Below are 23,184 nucleotides of genomic sequence, written 5' to 3'. Positions count from 1 at the left end.
TAAAAAATGGGCAAAAGACTTGAAAAGAAGAAATACAAATGGCAAAGAAACACATGAAAAAACGTTCAACATCACTAGCAATTAAGGAAATGCAAATCAAAACTACAAAGAGCTATCATTTTACACCTATTAGAATAGCCATTATTAAAAAGACAGAGAACTGTAAATGTTGGAGAGGATCGGAGATATAAGGATGCTTATTCACTGCTGGTGGGAATGAAAACTGGTAGAGCCACTGTAGAGGACTGTTTGGCAGTTCCTAGGAAGTTGAATATAGGCTTACCATGTGACCCAACAATACCACTACTAGATATATACCCAGAAGAACTGAGAACAGAGACACGAATAGGCACCTGCACACCAATGTATGTAGCAGCGTTATTCACAATTGCCTAAAAAAGTTAGAAACAACCCAGGTGTCAAACAACCGATGAATGGATAAAACAAATTGTGGTATATACACACGATGGAATAATATGCAGTGTAAGAAGAAATGAAGTCATGCAGCATATGACAACATGGATGAACCTGGAGGACATTATGTTGAGTGAAGCAAGCCAGCCACAAAAGAACAAATACACTATGATTGCGCTATTATGAACCAAATATGTTAAATACACACTTGGGAATTAATAATTAGAAAATAGGTCACCAGAAAATAGAATGAAGGTAGAGAATGGAAAGCTGAGAGTTAATCTGTGCAAAATTGGTTAAAAAAGTTGTTTGTAAATCTTTGGAAATGAATGGAAATGGTGAGAGCACATCACTGTGTTTGTGACCAGTAGTGCTATTATATGGGTATGAGAGTGGTTGAAACGGAATGTCTAAGGACAAGTGTGCTACTAGAAGGAAAGCTAAAAAATGTAATATGAGACAGTATAACAGTGAAACCTATTGTAAAATACAAATATGGGTGATAATGCATATATAAGACTTGTTACAAATTATAAATACAAATATACTAGAGAGAAGAAAACAGAATAGCAGCTATGTACTGCAGGAGAAGCAGAGACATACTGAGAGGTAATGAGTTTTGTTTGGTTGTTTGGCTTTTGTTTTTTATTATTATTATTACTGGAATAATGAAAATGATCTAAAAATAATTGAAATGATGAATGCATAACTATGTGATTATACCAAATATCACTGATTTACACTTTGAATGGATTTATGTTTTATTAATATGTATCGGGAAGCAGACTTGGCCCAATGGATAGGGCATCAGCCTACCACATGGGAGGTCCCCAGTTCAAACCCCGGGCCTCCTTGACCGGTGTGGAGCTGGGCCATGCGCAATGCTGATGCGCACAAGGAGTACATGCCACACAGGGGTATCCCCCATGTAGGGGAGCCCCACGCGCAAGGAGTGTGCCCCGTAAGGAGAGCTGCCCAGCACGAAAGAAAGTGCAGCCTGCCCAAGAATGGCGCTGCACACATGGAGAGCTGACACAGCAAGATGATGCAACAAAAAGAAACACAGATTCCCGGTGCAACTGATAAGGATAGAAGCAGTCAAAGAAAGAACACACAGCAAATGGACACACAGAGCAGACAACTGGGGGTGGGGGGGACAGGAAGAGAAATAAATAATAATATAATAAATCTTTTAAAAAATACATGTATCAAAATTGATTTGTTTAAAAACAAAACAAAACTAATGGAAAACTTTTCTAGGCTTCTTAGCTTCTTATTTCCTGAAGGAAGCTCTAGGAAAATGATAGGTATTATTTTTAGAATCTTTAGTATTTGAACCACCCTTTCTCACTTGCAGAAAAAGTCACGCAACATACATACTCTTGGTCCCTCAATACCAAAAGTAGTGAAGGATTAGAGCTCAATTATCTAAAATCACTGCATGTAACAGAAACCTACTTCCAGTAAATCCATTATTAAACCTCAGGCCAATCTTTACAATGATAATGATTCAAAGGAAATGGGGATTACTTGAATACTTCAACTATTCTGACCATGTTTTTTTTATTAATCCCAATGAAAACACAATTTGGGCCTTTATCAGTATAACAAATGCCTCTGCATTACATATGAAACTCAAAAAAGTGAGAAGAGAAACCCAACAAGTGAAATGAGAGCTACACTGCAGGTCTATATGCTACTGGTCTGTATCCATGATTCCCAATTAGGGCTCCAATAACAGTATTAAGGGCTCTTTAAGTTCTCTTGGCTATTTCAAAAAAATGTAAACAAAAATAAATAAATAAATAAATGCTTTTACCCATGATCCTTCTAATCAAGCTAATCAACAAGGTAGTCTTTGCTCATAGCAAGAATTTTACCAAGTTCAACTACAAATACAGATCAGCTCTTGCTGACCAAGACTCTGATTAATCACTGACCAAAAAAAAAAATAGGAAAACTAATGATATCTAAAGAATTCAGCTTATTTTATAAACAAATCCTTTCTCAAGGTATCTGGGCTGAGGGTCACATTGAGCTATGAGTGACTTCAGGGACACCTTTATAAGTCAGCACCATGGCAGAAAACATCAAAATCAAAATCAACACCTACCAAACTACCCCTTTTGATAGTTGCTTCCCCAATCAGAACCAGATCAAGAACTGCTGGAAGAACTATCTGGACTTCCACCACTACAAGAAGGCAATAACTGTTAAAGGAGGTGATGGCCCTGTGTGCAATGGTACCAGCATGTGTATAAGTCACTCTGCCCCACATCCTGGGTATCAGCCTGGGACCACTGCAGGGCAGGAGATACATTTCCTGGGAAGCTCTGAACTGGCCTATCCTACTTCTCCCCTGGCCATCATCCCTCTCCCAGAGTCGTAAAGGGGGACCTGGGTACACGGTGATCCCCACCCTGGAATTTTGAATCATGACTTAACTAATAATAAAAATTATTGGAAAAAAAAATTTTTAATGCTTTCTCAATTAGTGCCCATGGAGGGAAAGCAAGCCTGAAAAAAGTAAAAGATTTAAAAACACTTTTTTTATAAAGTAATTTTGTAAGTCCCAGGCAGCCCACAATCCCTGCTCCAGAAAAATGTCATAAGCAGGTAAATGGCAGTTTTTTTTTTCTTTTTCTTTTTGAGGGACCAAGAACCAGGGATTGAACTCAGGACTTTGTATATGGGAAGCTAGTGCTCAACCATGAGCCACATTGGCTCCCCGTGTTCATTTGTTTTTCATTTTTTTTGCTTGTTGTTTGTTTTTGTTTCTTTTCAGGAGGCACCAGAAACCGTACCTGGGACTCCCGTGTGGGAGGCAGGAGCTCAACCACTTGAGTCACATCCGATGCCTTAAATGTCAATTTTTTTTTGAAGATTTATTTATTTATTTCTCTCCCCTTATCCCCCCACCCCGGCTATCTGTTTTCTGTGTCTATTTGCTGAGTCTTCTTTGTCCGCTTCTGTTGTTGTTAGCAGCATGGGAATCTGTGTTTCTTTTTTGTTGCACCATCTTGCTGTGTCAGCTCTCCATGTGTGCAGCACCATTCCTGGGCAGGCTGTACTTTCTTTTGCGCTGGGTGGCTCTCCTTATGGGGCACACTCCTTGTGCTTGGGGCTCCCCTACGCTGGGGACACCACTGCATGGCACGGCACTCCTTGCGCGCATCAGCACTGCACATGGGCCAGCTCCACAGGAGTCAAGGAGGCCCAGGGTTTGAACCACAGATCTCCCATGTGGTAGGCAGACGCCCTAACCACTGGGCCAAGTCCGCTACCCCTAAATGTCAATTTTAACAGTGAAGACTTTAAGAGAACATGGTGGACAATTAATAAAAGACAAAGGCTCACAAGTCTCAAGGTATAGAACTATGAAAAGCAATTTGGAATCTGGACGTAATTTATGCACAGCCTGGCATCTTTGCCATTTCTCTACTGTGAGTGCTACTGCATCTGGGAAAGCAGCACATGGAAAGGGGCATACCCATGTACTGTCCAGCAGATCAAAATGCTTCTCATATATTAATAATATAATATGTTAATGTGTATTTAGCCCTTAGTATGTGCCAGACACTGTACTAAGCCCTATAAATATAGTGTATTTTTAAAATCTCATTTAATCCTTAAAAAAAAAAAAACTGAGGTAAATGACATCCCCATTTTACAGATGAGACAACTAGGGCTCACAAGGTCATCATAGCCAAGAAGCGAGGAATTACACCCAGATATGTCTTGTCTGATTCAAAACTTGGATTCTTGGGAAGCAGATGTGGCTCAAGCAATTGGGTTCCCATCTACCACATGGGAGGTCCAGGGTTCGATTCCCAAGAGCAGACAGCAAGCGCAAAACAACTAGGGATTGTAGGAGGAATCAATAAATAAATTTAAAAAGAAAAACAAAAAAAAAACTTGGGCTCTCATACTATATAACTGAAGAAAGTTCTAACAACTAAACAGCCACCAGGGAAAATAAGCATCTTGTAAAAGTTTTGCCACAGGGCTGGGCTCCATCTCTTTAACTTTTAAAGAGTTGCTGTTGAGTATCTCCTGGCCAGCTGACCACTCTCTGTTCTGTAAACCCAAGCTCATGGACAAAGGCCAACTCCTCCAGGACCTGCATCCCTTTTTCTTGGCAAAATGAACCAATTCTGAAACTATCATCATGGGAATGGATTTGTACCCAAGGATCCTAGAGCACTATAGCATGGAGGGAAACCTTCCCACATCATGTTTCCCAAATAATTGAGGAGCCAGAGTCTGAGTCTGTGTAGCCCTACTTTGGGCAAGATTTCTTGCCCATAAAATGACAGAATTCACTCTCTCCATTGTGCTCTGGAAAGATTTAAGTTTAGGCACAAATCAGAGAGGGGTGAGGGGAGGAATTGAGGATGGGACAGACGGGGGATGCCTGAAGGACCCTTCTACCAGAGCAGCTCCACATACATCTGTTTTAAATACTGAGGTTTTTTGCATAAAAATGTATTTGAAGAATGGGTACCATCATTAAAACTATAACTCTATGACTTTGCCAAAATTAATAGGAAACAGCACTACAAAGATGTTTAGTTGTTGATTTTTTTTTGTCTAAATGTAAATAAATCATGAATGTCTGCCAATTAGAAAAAGAACCTTTCTGTTTTCTACTCCTCTCTTTCCTCTATCTTCTTTATCCTATATACTCTTTGTTCTTTCTTCTTTCTAGAGTAATGAAGTAAACTATAGCACCTGTCTCCATTATTTAAAACAGAACACAGACGAAGGTTTTTACCGCTCAGAGAGAACATACAGGGACCCACTGCCAGACTAGGTTTCCTTTGAGAACAACATCCCCCATTACCAACTGTTGCTGGTAGTACCACACTGGGGGCTCCAGGGCACACATTCAACCTTGAAAGCTGTGGCCCAAGAAAAGAGGCAAAAACATTTTTAATACCTTCTAAAAGATTTTTCTCATTTCTACAGGAATCAAGGGGAAAATAAAGCAAAGAAGTACAACTGTTCAAAAAAAAAAAAAACATTTCTCATCTTCCCAGAGCCTCAGCCCCACTGCATATCCTGAGCTGTCTTTACTACAGCATTGCACCTTCTAAGGCCGCAGGCCTGGTCCTTTCTTTTCCTATTAGAGGCAGAATCATACTTTCCATGTCAGAATGGGTGTTACCCCAGACTCTTTCCCAACCAAAACCAAGTGAGAGATCATAACCACACCAACTATCTAACACTCTCTACTCAGCCCCAGCTTCCAATTCAAACACCACCCACCAAAGAAGGTGGATGGTGGATATGCTGAAGCAGCTCACTTTGCAAGTGAAGCCAAACCTCCTTAAACACAAAATATCCAGTTCATCTTCATTCTGTGCCCAATGGTAAATCTCTAAAACAAGGTTGTAACCATAGCCTCCATACAATGCTTCATATTTTGGGGTCTTGCATAAAAAACCAGCAAAGTCGAAAAACCCTCACCAAGTACACTGATCTCAGAGCCTCATAAGAGTCTACCTTGTCCCCACAATCTTCTCACAGACACCATAGCTGCAGTTGGAGGAGCACCTCCCTCTCAGGGAAATAGCCAAATTCCATAAATGCCACCCTTTCTTCTCTTCCTCCTCCAAGAGCAGGGTCAGTCCCACAATAGATAAACCATTTCATTCACACTTTGTCTGAAAAGCAATTTTTCTCCTAGAGAAACTGGGGAGCTAACTCTCAACCAGATGAGGGACCTATTCATAACAATCTCAAATGACAAATCACAAAGCTGTTGTCTCTCTCATAATACTTCACATATTTTTTGAGTCACAAAACCAACTGTGGCATAAATTTAACCCCTAACTTTTTGATAGTGCTTTTGATGTCATTACCCATTATACCAGAATATATGTATATTAATATTACATGTGATAAACTTCTGCTGATAGACATTTGTTAAAGAATACACATTATAAAGACCACATACTAAGTGCCAACACCATGTTCCAACAGAACGGAATTTTAATCCTTGTCCTATGGGCATGTAATCTAAATCACTTGGAAACTGTTAAGTAGTTGGTTCTTCTCGGCTCTTTTATCCAGTAATCTCTAAATCCTACATAGACTTGGGGCTTTAAGCTCTGAAAGTGAACTAGGTCTATTAAGATCAGAAACTGGTAGTTTCTGCAAAAAACAGTTGCTGTTCTCTGGTTTGTTTTCCTTTGCTGTCTCTTAGAATTTAAAAAAGTCTTTTGGAAGATACAGCCTGCTTCAGTTAAGCTGAGGGTAACCAAGGAGATACTTTGCTTATGCTTGAGCCAGAGCTTTAAATTTGGCAAAGGCAGTAACTGTGATAATCAATGGGGATGACAGAACTCAGGAAACCCGAGCTGGACATTGGCAAGCTAACCTGTCATCATCTGCAGGGTTCCCTTTTAGTGCTAAAAACTCTGGCCTATGTCTGTTAAGTAATGGACACAGCTCTTACAATTCATTTCATTGTCATATATATTGAGAAAAGGAGAAAGATCTGGAGGGAATGGGAAGAGATAGGAGAAGCACAAAACAAAGAGAGAAGTTACAAATCAAACAAAAAGGGCTCCTTCCTACCCTATAAGAATTCTTTTTTTTTTTTTAATTCAACAACCCACCAGGCATCTCTGTAGTACTGTGCTTTCGATTAATTTCAATTCAACCTCAAGGCAAAAACGAAAATTACCTCTAGATTGCTGGTGGCTTTAATAACAAGAATGAGTGATCTTTCTAAACTTAGGAATCCTATGAATCTAATATCTTCAAAAGTTCATATAGTAATAATAGGCCAATGCTTTTAAGTGGAAAGTAATTTCTCTGTTTTGTACACAGCATCGCACATAAAAGGGAAAAGTACCTTGGGCAAACTTCCATAGCAATCAGCACGGAAGCAGTGTTTTCCTTACCTTTCACAATAGCAAGTTTTGCTACTGTGCAGAGCTGCAAGTCTTCTGAAAAGGACTTCTGTTATCTAATCAAGGCCAGGGTCAGGAATGACCACCTAGACTGCAACACAATGACGAAGGCACTCCTCAGAGGAGCTGTACACCAGTGATCAGAAAGGAAACATGGCTGTATTGCAGAGGCCACATTCAATGTTCAGAGAGGACATGAAGCAATTAAGTTTATCACTATAAGGAGCACATGATGAAATAATTTACCATCAGCTGATACTGAAAGAACCACACAGCCCTCCTAAAATGGCTTAATTTTTACAGAAACTTGCTATCATAATTAAAGCTAACAATACTGTCTTACCTTCTCTCTGACAGTCTGAGCTTGAACGCTTTGCTGAAGCACTTACTAGGAATCAAAATCGCAAATGCAGCCTTGCTGCCTTTGCTGTGTTTATGTCCAATTCCTTTGGTCTATGGGATGCCCTTTGTGGGTGGTCAAGGACAAAAGGCATTAAAGCCTGTTATTCATCTTTTCATGTAAGAAGGCTTAATGGGTCAGCTGTATTTTAATCTAAGGATTATATGCTTTACCCTTGGAAAATTCCTTTTAAAGCCATCAATAAGGATTTTTATTTTTTAGGATTCCTATTTTGTATCACAGAGCTCAAGTACCATTTATAAATGTATTGGTATTTTAGCCCCTGAAATAAAGGCCTTTGAGAAAAAGAGGCAGCTGCTGCAGAGTTAACAAGCTAGCAAAAAACTTTGCTGAGAAAATCTAAATATATAGCATGCCTTAAAATAAGAGCACACCAGTTAATGCTCACCACTACAGGTTTGTGTCTGGTGTCTGACCAAATGCCAACACTTAACAAATACCACCCTGAATTTTTTTTTTTTTTTAATTTATATACTCACTTCCAGTTAATGACAGTGGATCAACACATACTTTTAGCTTTTCTTGCTCCTAAAACCCCAGTAAGACAGTCACATAGTTTCTTTCCAGATTTTTTTTATTGAGGTAAAATTCATATAACATAAAATTAATCATTTTAAAGTAAACAATTCAGTGGCATTTAGTGCATTCACAATGTTTTACAACTGCTACCTCTATTTAGTTCCAAAACATTTTCATCACCCTAAAATAAAACCAATACCCATTAAACAGATACTCCCCATTCTCTACTCCCCTCCCAGCTCCTGATAATCACCCATCTGCTGCTTTCTGTTTCTATGGATTTACCTATTCTGGATAGTTCATATAAATGGAATCAAACAATATGTCTTTTTTTTTTTTAATATGTGACTTTTTGTGTCTGGCTTCTTTCACTGTGCATAATGTTTTCTGAACTCACTTTGTACCATGTCCAGTATTTCATTCCATTTTATGGCTAAGTAATATTCCATCATATGAATATAACATATTTTGTTTATCCACTCACCCACTTATAGATATTTGGGTTCTTACAATTTATTTTAAGGGTACAAATTCACAAGGGCAAAGATACTAGAGAGGAGATAAAAATATTTAACTTTTAAAGCTGGAAATCAGATAGATGACAGCAACTGACTCAGAAGATCCAAAGAAGCCAAATTTTCTAATGCAATATGTGAACACCAATTTTTAAACATCAACAGTCATTTGTGGTATTTCTGTGAACCTGAGAACACTGTGTTCCTAAATTAATCCATTCCTGTGGATATAAACCTATTGTAGGTGGGACCTTTTCATTAGATTCAGTTAAAGGCCATTTGATTAAATCACTTCAGTATGGCATAAACCAGGGTGGGTCTTAATCCACTTACTGTAGTCCTTTATTAATGGGATGAACATACACAGGCCACAGAAACAGAGAGGAAGCCTCAGAAGCTGAGAAAGACGTCCCTGTGAGCCACAAGCTGAAATCAAGAGAACACAAAAGCTGAGAAAAAGCCACTGAAGCCTGAAGCAATGAGTCCCAGAGGAAAGGGAAGAGATGAGAGGATGCTGCCATGTGCCTTGCCATATGAGAGAGGAATTCAAGACCACTAGCAGCCGATCCTTGGAGAAAAAAGCATTGCTAGATGAAGCCTTGATTTGGATATTTTCACAGCCCTAGAAGTATAAGCTTGCAATCTAATAAATCCCCAGTGTAAAAGTCTACCCAGTTCTGGTATATTGCCTTGGCAGCCCTTGGCAAACTAAAAGAAAGGTCATCAAACATGCAAAAAAAATATTTAATGTGAAAGAAACAAACATGGGAAAAAAACAATTCAATAGAAACAAAAATTACAGAGAAAAAGAAAAACTTCAGAATAAATTTACTAATCTTCTCAGAGGACTAAAAGAAACCACTTTTGCCATAAAATAACAGGATTCCATAAAATAGAAGTATTCAGAGAAAAAGCTATCAGAAAAACAAAAACATGATAACAAGCATAAAAACTGTAATAGATTCAAAGGTAATTCTGAAGAAACATCTGATGAAAATAATTTAAAAATAGAGGTAGAAAATAGGAGAGGAAAGATAAGGCTGTCATACTATAACTAAACCAACATCTAGCAGAATTCCTAAAGGAGAAAACAGAGAACAGGGAGGAAAAATTAATAATGATATATACCTCAAGAAAATATCTAAAAACAAAGGACATGAATTTCCAGACCAAAAGTGCCCATTTGGATCTCAGCATAATGAAGGGAAACAGACCCCCAGGCACCACACCAAGGAATACCATCATAAAATTTCAGAACACTGAAGACAAAGAGAACTGAGAAAAAAACATAGGAAAAAATAAGTCCCCTACAAAGGAATGGGACCCAGAAGGTTTTTAGATTCCCCATCATCAACACTAGAAGCCAGAAGATAATGAGCAAAGCCTTCACTACCCTGAGGTTCAGTGACTTCCAAGCTTACACTCTACATCCAGCCATACTATAAATTCAATGGGAACATGACATTCTCTAATATACAACAACCCAAAACCTTACCTCCGATGTACAATTTCTCATGAAGCTTCCCCAAAATGAAGGTATGAACCAAAAAAGAAGATATGGGATGAGGGAAACAGTAGTGCCAATACAGAGTTAAGATAAAGGAAATCCTCAGAATAATGTTGAAGGAAGAGTCCCGAGATATGGTTCACATGGAAGAGGATGCAGCTCAAGTGGTTGAGCACTTGTTTCCCATGTACAAGGTCCTGGGTTCAATCCCCAGTACCACCTAAAAAAACAAAGAAAAATATATGGTTCATAGAAGCATAAGGCTCCAGAAGAGGTTTCTTCGAGCAGATGAAGTTGAAATAACACTCAAAATGTCAAAAGGTATTGAGAGGAGATTCACATGGAAGGCTGTTTGTGGTTAAATTAGTGATAAGTACACAGAAAACTAAGCAAATGTTTAAAAACAAGACAATTATTAAATCCAGGGAAAACAAAATTTGTGTGCAGGAAAATTAATCAAACTATACTATATGACTCATCAGTGAATTGTGATTATATAATATAAATACCAAAAGTGATCTAACCAAAATTATGATGTACCTTCAGAGAGGCAATACCATCCCAGTGACTCATTTGATCAAGCCCCATAAAGATCAATCAAACTAGCCAACCCACAAACATGTGAGCAATAAAAAAATGATTTTTATGAAAGCAGGGACTCAAAAAGCTATTTCTATATAATTCATAGCAGCATTATTCACAATAGCCAAAATATGAAAACAAGTGAAGTGTCCATCAACAGATGAATGAAAAAAAAATGTGGTGTATATACAAAATGGAATATTATTCAGCCATAAAAAGGAATAAAGTTCTGATACATGCTATAATGTGGATGAACCTGGAAGACACGTTGAGTGAAATCAGTCAGACACCCAAAGACAGATATTTTATATCTTGCTTACATGATACTACAGTAAAAAGTTTTAAAAAAACAAGTGACTGTTAGTTTTATGCCACTGAGTTTTGGGGTGGTTTATTATTCAGTAATAATTAACCCACCCCACCCCACCCCCAAATCAGATAACAGTTGAAAGTAGATCTCTCTGGGCAATAAGAAATGAGGGAGCAGAAAGAGCATTAGCATAAATGAGACTTCAGTTTTCATAAGTGGCCTTGTGGAACTAAAAAGCAGATATGAATAACTTCAAAAAAACCCCAAAAACTAAGTAGAAATGAATATTATAAGATACATTTGATATTTCATTGGTATACCATTTGACAACTTACAAAATACTTTCACATATGTCTATTCATTCCCCATTTACCACAACTCTGCTGGTTAGTTTACCCCCTTTATATAGATGAAGGAAGCAAATGCAGGGAAGTTAAGTAACTTGACCAAAGTGACATAGAACAAAAAGGTAGCGGAAGCAGGATTAAAAGAGCATCGCATGCCTAAGATGTGCTTGCTTGTATACAACACGGCAGACATTAAGGATGTGGGTAGGAGTCTAGAGGGAGGTAAGCCAAATCAAGTTTTGGAACTCAATGATTCTCAAACTTCAATGTCTGTAAGAATCACCCAGAGAGCTTGTTAAACCACCAACTTTTAGACTCCACCTCCAGAGTTCCAATTCCATAGATCTGGGGTGAGGCCCAAGAATTTTCAGTTTCTCAAATGTTCCCAGGTGATGCCGATGCCAATAATGAGAGGACCATATTCTGAGAATGAATGCTCTAGTTTGAAGGTTCTCAATCCTGACTGCACAGTAATTTCACCTGCAATTGCAGACCAATTAATTCAGAATGTAAACACTGGGGCAAAAGTACCTAGACTCGGAATATTTTTAAAGCCCTCATGGTGATTCTAATGTGCATGCACTTAACAGCCCTGGCCAGGATACCACCTCCCACCAATTTACAGTGCACTGCAGGTGACTCCCAGGAGAGCTGGGGGCTGTGGGTCACTTAGCTCTGCCACATCCTGGCCATGCCTTGGTTATCTCATCTGCAAATTAATGATCCCTGGGCTGATGAGAAGATTTAATAGGACAATCAACAGTAACACCCAGGGCAATGCCTACCACATAGCGAATAATAATGTTATTACTTTTGTTGCTGACATCACAGGAAATGAGGTTGACCCTATATTCCCAGCTATAAAATGGGGTCAGGTTAAAGGCAATGAAAAAACTATTAATATTCAATTTAGACTACTCAGCAAGGCAAATAGCTCCCCAATAGCTAAGAACAGCATAAATTTGATAAATCTAAGAACGTATTAGGATTTCCACAAGCATATGGAAAACTTGGGACAATTTCTAAAGAATTAATAGCTGATCCCTTGGACTCCTGAATAGGTGGTATTATTTAGAATATAGATATCATGATAAAACCAGGTGTTGGAATCAATGCTCAAAAACCACCACCTCCATCTACAGAACAACAAACACATAATGTGGTATGCTCAGACACAGATGTAAAATAATAGTCAACATAAGACGCAGGGCTGAAACTCTCAAATACATCTACGTGGTAAACAATTTATTGTCAAAAGAAAAGGAAAATGAAGGCAAAGGAAAGTTCAGACAGATTCCTTCATTCAAGAAATATCTGTGTGCCTCTCAAATACCAGGCACACAACCGTGAGGCAAGCAAAAGCAATGGCAGGGAAGTCTTCTATGCAGTAAAGTGGGTGGGACTGGACTTGAAGCAAGCTTTGTGAATACTGAATAGCACCGTTTTTTCCTCAAAGGCACTGCAGGAACAGGCAAAAAAACTGTGCTTTCAGCTGTTTTTCCATGCTCTTATAGCTGTGCATTTTTAGGGTGTATCACAGATTACCCACAGCGATATAAGACCACAGTAAATATAAAGAATTCATTGTCATTGTCCTCAGAAAGCAGTATGACCTTCCTAAGATGCCTGGGTCATCCCAGAATCTGAGTCCCAAGAGCAAGCTAACATCACTAAGTCACTTGAATAATTTCTCCACCAAACATTCTCAACGAATGTGGCAAAGTATTCTTAAAGAGGAAAATGGTGTCTATTTCTAGATCGAGCTAACTAAAGACCTTGCACGCAGCATTCTGGAGTAGTCCAAGCCTCTCAGAGTCAGAAATAATGTCCTCACATCATTAATAACAGGTTGTGATGGTTAGGTTCATGTCTCAGCTCGGCCAGGTAATGCTGCCCAGTTGTTTGGTCAAGCAAGCACTGGCCTAATTGTACTGTGAGGACATTTCATGGACTTAAATCATCAGTGAGCTGACTGCATCTATAGCTGATTACTTCTACAATCAACTGAGGAATCTGCCTTCAGCAATGACAGACATCTCATCCAATTAGTTGAAGGTCTTAAAAGATGAAGTGATTTCAGCATTCAGGGAGAGAATCTCCATATCTACTTCAGACAGACAGCTTTTCCTGGGGAACGCATTGACGCATTCTCAGGCTGCCCTAGAGAATCTGGACTCATGCATCCCCATGGTCACATGAGGCAGTTTTATAAAATCTCATAATAGTTAAGTATCTCCTTGTGGGTTCTCTTTCCCTAGAGAACCCTAATACACAGGGTCAACTCATCTCTGGACCATAAAAATCTTTGTTATCTTAAAGTTCAGAATACTGAATCCAATGAAAGAATCAGCATACATTTCCCAAGTATGTGGTCACCAGGGTAGATCAATGACAGTATGAATTTCCTCACAGTGACAGTAAACATTCCCCTAAACACACCTAGGGTACTCTTTCAGCGTGAAGACAGAGATCAACTTCAAACAGAGTATAAGTAGTGCTGCCCTTCTTGTACCTCTAGTTATTTCCAAACAGCAAATCTACTTTGCAGGAGGGTTTTCTTCTCTGCTTCCCTGATTTATTACTATTCCAAATGCCACAGAATCATAACACAGAGGCAAGTGTGGAGACACTCAGGCCTGACTGAGCACTGGCACCACCAGGAGGAGCCATGTGACTCTGGATTTCTGTTTCCTCACCTATAAAATGAAGACAACGCTCACTCTGTGCCGGCAGGTCCGTTTTAAAAATGAACACCAACAACAACCAATAGAGAGATTAGCAGGCATCAGACACTGTTCTAAGTGCCCTAAAAATATTCATTAACCTAATCTTTCCAGAACCCTATCAGGTATACACCTTTATCCCTACAACACAGTCAAAGAAACTGGGGCACAGAGAGGTTAAGTAATTTGTCAAAAGTTCATTCAGCATTTAAGGTGATTACATAAACGAGGGTCCTTGTTCTCAGGAGGTGTACATAGAAGTGTTAAATATTAAAGAATCATGCATGTAACCTACTCTTAAATCTTTAGAAAACAGATCATTAGGTACGAGATACACTGGTTGGTAGGTAGACTGGTAGATGGACAGACATAGACAGAAGACGGACAGTCTATCAGACAGAATGACTATAACATTCCTTCTCTGTGGTTCCTTCAGACAAATTCTTACAAGAGACTTAGACTGCAGAAGAGGCACTGTCAGTCACCCAGATCATTGTCTCACAAAGTGGCAAACATTACTGAGGCTTCATGAATTTTAACATCTTCAAATTATCACATGCAGCTTAATAACTGCAACTATAATATCCAAAACAAATATCAAATCACACTTCCTAAAAGACCTCTTGGGCTGAAAAAAGGCAATGCAGTCATCTTGGCTTATAATAGCTTATTGGTATGATTCAATTGTGTTTCCTTTCGATCTCTCTGAGTGCAGTTTGGGCGCGGTAAAGGGGTAGACGCTCACAGGCCCTGTGTCCACACATAAAATATAAATTAGCACATAAGAAAGTGCTAATGGAGTTTAAAAGATTTTAAAAATAAATTTCACATTCCTCAAAGAAATATAGAAAGGATTTCTATATTTTTATGTTCATTCCAACACCCCTTATAGCCTATTAAGAAAAAACCGTAAAATCTTAGGAAAGCAAACAAGCATACCAACAGAGACAGATTAATTTGTTAAACTACATTCCAAATTTTATTACCTTGGTTTACTGCTCTTTCTATTTAAATTTACTATTTATTATTAAGTGACAAAACATTAGAAGTTTACTTGGCTTGCTTGGTAAGCACTTTAAAAGTTCAGCAGCCCTTCTCTAGACAAGGCTGCCTTTAAACAGTCTATTATTTCTGCCATCTAGATAATTAGAACCTTTAAAACTGTAATGTGGGTGTTTGTCACCCTATATAGTCCTTAAAACTGAAGTAACCATTGAATTATGTAAAATGTTTATCAAAATCTCCTGCCTAATGATAACATCCCTTGAAAATTTTTCCTGTATCTAATGAGATTTCCATACTGCCAAAATAGAGAAACTCCTAAGACAAATGTTTAAGAGTTTTATAGACTGATATCAAAGATATCAAAAAGCCCTAACCCAGTTTAAAAACAGCCTTTCTCCAGCCAAGAACATTGTTTTATAGCTTTGGGAAAACACATATGGCTGTGTACCATCTCTAACACCCAACTATTCAACTACCACCAATCACAGGGCTGCAATGACTGCATTAGAGAATTCTTGCACTTATCTCCAGACCAGTTAGCTTAGAGGAAAAATGCCTCTCTCCAGCACAGTCTGCACCCCTCCCCTGAGACAGCCCTCCTGGAAAAGCCACTACAACTCACTAAATAGGACCACTAGTTAGCCTGCCAACGTGTTATCCAAGTGGAGGCAAGCCACCTATTCCAAGCACACTCTTGTTTCCTCACCTCAGAATTCTTTCTTCTTTCATTCACAGCTTACACTGTTTTTACTACCTAATGACATCTAGAGGTATGACTTTCTTCTATCATTTCTACCTTTTCAGACAAGGCAGTCCCCCATCTTTTGTTGTATATTCTCCCACATCCTTCATTTCAGTTACCTAATTAACAATCCACCTAATTACTACTCATAAAAAGAGGACTCCTCTTAAAAAGAGGACCAATTATATAAAATACTAGCCCCTGTTAACTGGCAGCCCACTCTGTGCAGGAATTTTACACACCTGATTATTACTTCTGTTATACAGATAAGGAAACTAAAGAGTCAGGAAACTAAAGAATCTGTTTTTAAAATGGGGAAGTGGTTTGAATAGACACTTCTCCAAAGAAGAATGGCTAAAAAGCACATGAAAAGATGTTCAACGTCACTAGCTATTAGGGAAATGCAAATTAAAACTGCAATGAGATGTCATCTTACACCCATCAGACTGGCGGTTATTAAAAAAAAACAGAGGACTGAAAATGTTGGAGAGGATGCAGAGGAATGGGAACCCTCATCCATTGTTGGTGGGAATGCAGAATGGTGCAATCATTGTGGAGGAAGTTTGGCAGTTCCTCAGGAAGCTAATTATAGAACAGCCATATGATCCATCAATGGCTATTTACCATAACTGGGTATATAACAAGAACTGAAAGCAGGGACACAAACAGATACATGCACACCAATGTTCTTAGCAGCATTATTCACTATTGCCAAAAGCTGGAAACAATCCAAAAGTCCATTAACAGATGAATGGATAAGCAAACTCTGGTATATACATACAATGAAATATTACTCACCTGTAAGAAGTAATGCAGTCTTAACACATGGGATGACATGGATGAACCTTGAAGACCTTATGTTGAATGAAGCAAGCCAGGCACCGAAGGACAAATATTACATGACCTCATTCATATGAATTAAGCAAATTGAGCAGACTCACAGAGCTAGAGTCAGGAAAATAGATTTAAAGGAGACAAAAAGGGAGTTGAGAGTTATGAGCCAATGCCCATATGGGCAAAATCTATGATAGGGTGGAAGGGTGTAGTTGTGCAGTGGATGGGTATGACAAGTAGTGTAATGATGCTACTGGGTTGGGCGGTGCTGGCCTGTCAGGGGGATAGAGTGGGGGGGTTATATTGGGGGGAGGGTAAGGGGAGGGAGCAGGTGAACTCTGAAGATTTGCAGGTATGTGGCTGAAACTACAAGGTTGGGAAAGTTTTTTTGGCAAATATGTTAGAGGAAGGTTACTGGTTTAGGGTGTTGGATGTGGGGGATAGGGCACACCTGAAGCAGACTTCTAGGGAGTATGTGAGTGTTCATCCTGTCATAGTGTGGTATCAGTGGGTGGAGAACCACACAATGAACAGGAAGGTGTTTGACTCCCATCCTGGGGAGTCTTACTATATTCTCAAAGAGAGGAGCAGGAGTCTCTCAAGAGCATAGGCAGTGCCTAGTAGGGGAGGACAGGCCAGTATGTCAAGCCCTCAGTGTTATTGCAACTAACTATGAATCTTGTTCTTCAAGGAGTGAAACTTGGTAGTTGCCGTGGGTACTGAGGGGAGAGGGAGGGAGGAATAGAATAGATGGAATATGGGGCATTTGGGGGGCACTGGAATTGTTCTGCATGATCTTGCAATGATGGATACAGGCCATGTTAAATTTCCTCGAAATTTATGTGTACAGTCCAAAATGTAAACAATAATGTAAATCATAGTACCAGTGCTTCAATATTTGTACAGCAATTGTAGCAAATGTACCACCCACATGTAAAATATTATTAAGAGGGGAAAGGGGAAAGGGGAGGAGGATATTGGGTATATGAGAATCCCCTATACTCTGTACATGACTTTTCTGTAACCTAAAGCTTCTTTGAAGACAAAATGAAAAAATAAGACACTGGGGAAATACATGGAAGAAAATGTCACTGTAAATATAAGAAAATAGATCATACAGTGATGAAAGAATGCCAAAATTTATTTTGTTAACTTTTTTTATTTTTTTATTATTTCAAATTCTTTAATTTTTTTGTATTTTATCTGTCATTTTTTAAACTATCATTTCATTTTCTTATTAATTTTATTCAGTTATTTTGTTGGCTTCATTTTGAAGAGGTTTTAGATCACAGAATGGTTACAACTGTGGCAGGGGAGGATAATTGGTGCAGGGTATCAGTGATGAGGGATGAATGCATGGGAGGAGGTTCACCTGGGGCATTCCTATAAGGCATATGGAAGAGTTCAGATGTTCATGGGGCATTGTCACGGTGGGTGGAAATCCACACAATAACCAAAAGAATATCCAATTCCCATCCTGGGGAGTTCTGCTACATTTGCTAATGGAATAGCAAGAATACCCCAAGTACAGGGGCAGTGACTAATGAAGGAGGATGGACCACTGACAGGCCCTTGATACTGATACTGTGCATATGAACCTTTACTCTTGAAATTGAAACAGCCTAGTATTACAGGGTGCCTAGAAGTTGTCTCCTGGGACCCTCTTTGTTGCTTAAATGTGGCCTCTAAGCCAAACTCAGCATATGAATGCATTACCTTTCCTCCCCCCCCCACCCCCCACCCCCCCCCACCCCCCCCCCCCACCCCCGGCATGGGACATGACTCCCAGGGATGAGCCTCCCTGGTACCAAGGGATTCTTAGTACCAAGCACAAACTAGCAAAGCAACTGGAAAAAGACTGACCAAAAACGGGAAAGAATAAAAACAAATGAGTTTATATGGCTGAGAGACTTCAAAATGAGTCAGGAAGTCATTCCAGAGGCTACACTTATGCACGTCTCAGCAGGATCTCAATGGCTGCCACAGTAAATACTGCCTCAAACAGCAGGACTCCTGAGGGCTCTGGAGACTATAGGCAGGGCAGATAGCTCAGGAGTCTGGTGTCTTGCCAGTGGGCTCTACTTTGGAATTTATGCTCCCCAGTGTGACGGAGCTGGACTCAGTTGGGGTTTCCCTACACATGGCTCTTCTGCCCCTTCTAATTGAATCCATAGTTAGTATTAGAATTGACAAGTTTATATCCAAGAGACTTTGGGCTTTCCATGTGACAGTTAGGTCCTGAATCTCAACAGAACCATAACACCTATTCTCCAGTTCTTTGGACTTACCCAGGACAACTAACAAGGAGATGATTATGGACAATGACTATCCCAAGGAACAGAGAGAGTCGACAACTGCAAGCAAGATATTCCCATGCATCTGCCCCATGGGATCTAAGCCCCGTCTCAAATAGAGGTGGAGTAGGCATCCCCATCCCAGAATCCTCAGGATTGGGAAGTGAACAATGGACTAGAGTAGACTTACTGTTATTCTACTATAAATTTATTGTTATTCTAGCAACGGAAGAACTTTTATCATTGCTGTGGAGGCAGTAGCCACCAGAGTTTCTGAGAGAATGGAAAAAGTAGGTGTAATATGGGAGCATTTTTGGGACACTGAAATTGTCCTGAATGATGTTGGAATGACAGATACAGGCCATTATAAATCTTGTCATAACTTACAAAACTGTGCAGGAGAGAGTTTAAACTACAATGTAAATTATAATCCACACTTACTGGCAATGGTCCAACACGTGTTCATCAATTGGAAAAAATATACCACACTAATGAAGGATGTTGTTAATGTGGGAAAGTGTGGGAGGGGTAGGGAGTGGGACATATGGAAATCCCCTACATTTTATATGTATCACTTATGTAATCTTTAAAAACATTGAAAATTTTTAAAAAAGAACCTGTACTTAAATAACTGATAGCGTAAGAATTTAAAAGCTCTGTGTAGCAGTTTAGTATTATTTAGGAATATCAAAAATAGATATTGGATTGTAAACTGGTCAGTTCTCTGGGTACATTCAATTGTATTAGATTCACAGGTTTAACTCTTAACTGATTAAATTATGGTTAAGGCTTTGACTGGGTCATGTTAGTAGGACATTGACAAGAGGAACCAACAAGGCAGAGGAGTTAGTTGGTGTTTAATGCTGGAAAGCCTGGAAGTAAATACACAAAGAAGCATATATATGAGGAAGGAAAGAAGGCTCCATTAAACACAGCAGAGGCCCTGGGAATAGACAGAGCTAGATAGTCTACAGCTGACCTTGTGGAGAGACCAGAGCAGTTGAGCCCAGAAAAAGATGAGCCCCAGGAGATAAGACTTATCCCAGCCTACAGGTGATATCAGAAGAAGCTGGGGTCACAGAGCCTTAAAAGGAAGAGGAAACCTGAACCCTTGCAAACATTAGTAGCCATCTTGCTCCAACACATGGAAAGAGACTTTGGTGAGGGAAGTAACTTACACTTTATGGCCTGGTACTGCAAGCTTCTACCCCAAATAAATACCCTTATAAAAGCCAACAGATTTCAGGTATTTTGCATCAGCATCCCTTTGGCTGACTAACACACTCCGTCTGACTCAAAGCCTGATAACCGGTGATGTCAATCACTAAGCTCCCCTCCTCTATGGCTGGTGGAATGGCACCGCACACACAGAGAGCTGACACAACAAGATGACGCAACAAAAAGAAACACAGATTCCTATGCCGCTGACAACAACAGAAGCGGACAAAGAACACACAGCAAACAGACACAGAGAACAGACAACTGGGGTGGGGGGAGGGAAGGGGAGAGCAATAAAATAAATAAATCTTAAAAAAAAAAAAAAAGAAAGTTTAAAAATCCATATCCTAGTGTTTCAGGTCCAAAGAACCAACTGAGGTCCCTATACAGGGTCCCATATGCCCAACCTAGAAAGTCTTTCTCTTTGTCCATTATTCAAAACCTCTTTTGGCCCCCACAGGTCCCCACTAATTCCTTTTCATCTTGTTAAAGCATAAACAGAAGTCAAAGAGTAAAACAGCAAACTAGATCATTCTAATGAGCTACCTATGATGCCAGTCACGGCTCCTTCTGAATGTCAGTATCTTTCCAAGAAACTGTTCTAAATCAGAAATGAGAGTATAAAAAGCCACTGCCCTAAATGGCTCACTTAAGCAGAATGGCTCACTTAAGCAGAATTCTTTTAAAGTACCCTCTAAATGGGCAACTGTAGTTCATAAACACCAATAAAGAAATGTTTCACTATACAGAAGCATTCACTAAAAGAAGACACTGTAAATAAAATGTGACTAAGAAGAGAATGCAGAACAGTTGACAGCCACCCTTTAAGAACTGCAGAGTTGTAATAACTGGTTGTATATCTGACTATAATGTGTAATAATCTACAACAATCACAGCCGTACATATCTTTTAGATTTTATATAAGGTTTCAACTCAGGTAGTCAAATTACAGGGCTGAGAGTCATTTTGAATCTCACTAAGTTTATTTTAACATATTAACTTCCACTTCACATTACCACCTCATATTCTTTTCACGCTCTCCTACAATTGTAGGTTAAAAAAAACAACTAAGGCCTTGAGATCACATTAGATCACAGAGACTGGTCTACTTGCGAAAGATGATCAGGGGGAAAGCAAGAATGGTAATCAGATTCACTGACCCGACCATAAAACATCAGACATTGAAGGGTAGGCAGGCAAATTACCAAGAAATGAAGAAATCACAGTAATCAATTCCTCTCTCTTATACAGGCATGTGAATAGTGCAAATTCTACTACTTTATCTTCAAACATTTCCAATATCAAACAAATTCATATTTCATATCTATTAAATCGCTTTAAAAGATTTTAAAAATCTGACATTATATTAGTTCTGAAGAGAGCATAAACTCAAAGTTAAACCCTTTAATAGGAAATCCTAACTGTATTTAATTAAACAGTTCTGTGTCACATAGTTTATGAATGTTCTAATATGCCTCACCGTGGAGAATGTCCTTAAAATTTTTTAGCTGCATCCCCAAGTATTTAGGATAAAATGTCATGATGTCTGCAACCTACTTCTGTATGTTTCAAAAGAATAATATACAAACCTACACACACACACACCGGGAAATTGTGGCAAGGGAAATTGCTAACAAGTGTTAAATCTAGGAAGTGGGTTCACAGGAATTCCTTGGACACTCGTAACTGTTAGTATGTTTGAAATTTTGATAATGAAAAGCCCCACATAAATCTGTACCTACCGTTCAAGCAGATGGCCACCGTCTCTCTCCTACTCAAAGATGAATGGCTACACATGCCCAAAGGCAGAGTCAGGGATCGTTCATACTGCCCTCACCCTGCAAGAATGAGCAAAACAGTAAGTTACCACCAAGGGTGTGCTTTGTTTTTTTTTAATTAATGCTATTTCAGTTGAGAAAATGTTCTTAACATATGGTAAGCCCCTATCTAAACACTGCTGTAGCATTGTTTTTCCTTAATTAGGGAAAAAAGTGAAAAGAGAAAAGAGGAAGAAAATTATCCCATCACATACTGAATGTGGAGAAAAACCATCAGCCATACCCACACTACCTTTCAAACAAATCCCTCAGTAGAGTCTTTTAATTCACTGTGATTTCAAAGCAGTGATGTACTCCTTCCACTCAAATGAAAAGGACCTGGGATTCACCTCGACTTTGGATTTCGAAGACCACATTTAGAAGGCATCCATGTATACTCCTAGAACCACAGCAGAATTGCTCACCCAGAGGTTATAACCAAGAGATACACAAATCACAGGAAGAAAACACCATGTACCTTTCAGAAACATCAATTTTATGCAAAGATTTTAGTGAAGGAAGGTTAAGTAAATGAATTCAAAAACTACTGATTTAAAAAAAAAAAAGAATAAAAGTTATTAATATTAAAAGAAATATATTTAAGAAATATAACTATACACAGATACTCACACATGTTCTGGAGTAGCATGTAATAGTTGCATGAAATTTTAAGTTAAAATGCCTATCCTAACTTGTTCTAGGTCATTTCCAGCTATACCCTTAGATGTGGGTGGTAGAAAGTGAGAGGTGGATTCTTTGTGGTTTTTTTTTTTTGAGGTACTGAAAGCTGAGAAACGAACCCTAAACCTTGTGTGTGGGAAAAGCTGGCACTCAACTGCTGAGCCACATCAGCTTCCCTGAGTTGCTTTTTTTTTTTCATTCATCTTGCTTGTTGTTGTTGTTGTTTTTTTCAGGAGGCACTGAGAACCAGACTTCCCACATGAGAGGTGGGAGCTCAACTGCTTGAGCCACATCTGCTCCCACTTTTTTCATAATAGATGCTCTTAGGAAGTTAG

At 39.0% G+C, this 23,184-nt stretch overlaps 1 protein-coding gene across 25 annotated transcripts in view; it reads right to left on the bottom strand.

Annotated features, from left to right (window-relative positions):
- SGMS1 (sphingomyelin synthase 1) overlaps positions 1 to 23,184 on the bottom strand; it is a 390,648-nt gene that overhangs the window by 332,018 nt on the left and 35,446 nt on the right. For 24 of the 25 annotated variants that reach the window (XM_058298868.2, XM_058298854.2, XM_058298864.2 and 21 more), the window contains exon 2: positions 22,094 to 22,189. The exons of the other annotated variant lie outside the window; for it this stretch is intronic. The gene's annotated coding sequence lies outside the window, so the exon portion shown is untranslated. The remainder of the gene's footprint in view (positions 1 to 22,093; positions 22,190 to 23,184) is intronic. 25 annotated transcript variants of the gene reach the window in all.

The sequence above is a fragment of the Dasypus novemcinctus genome, chromosome 6, assembly GCF_030445035.2.
Source record: "Dasypus novemcinctus isolate mDasNov1 chromosome 6, mDasNov1.1.hap2, whole genome shotgun sequence".
In the NCBI taxonomy this organism is placed as follows: Eukaryota; Metazoa; Chordata; class Mammalia; order Cingulata; family Dasypodidae; genus Dasypus; species Dasypus novemcinctus.
This window is presented reverse-complemented; position numbering and strand designations above follow the sequence as displayed.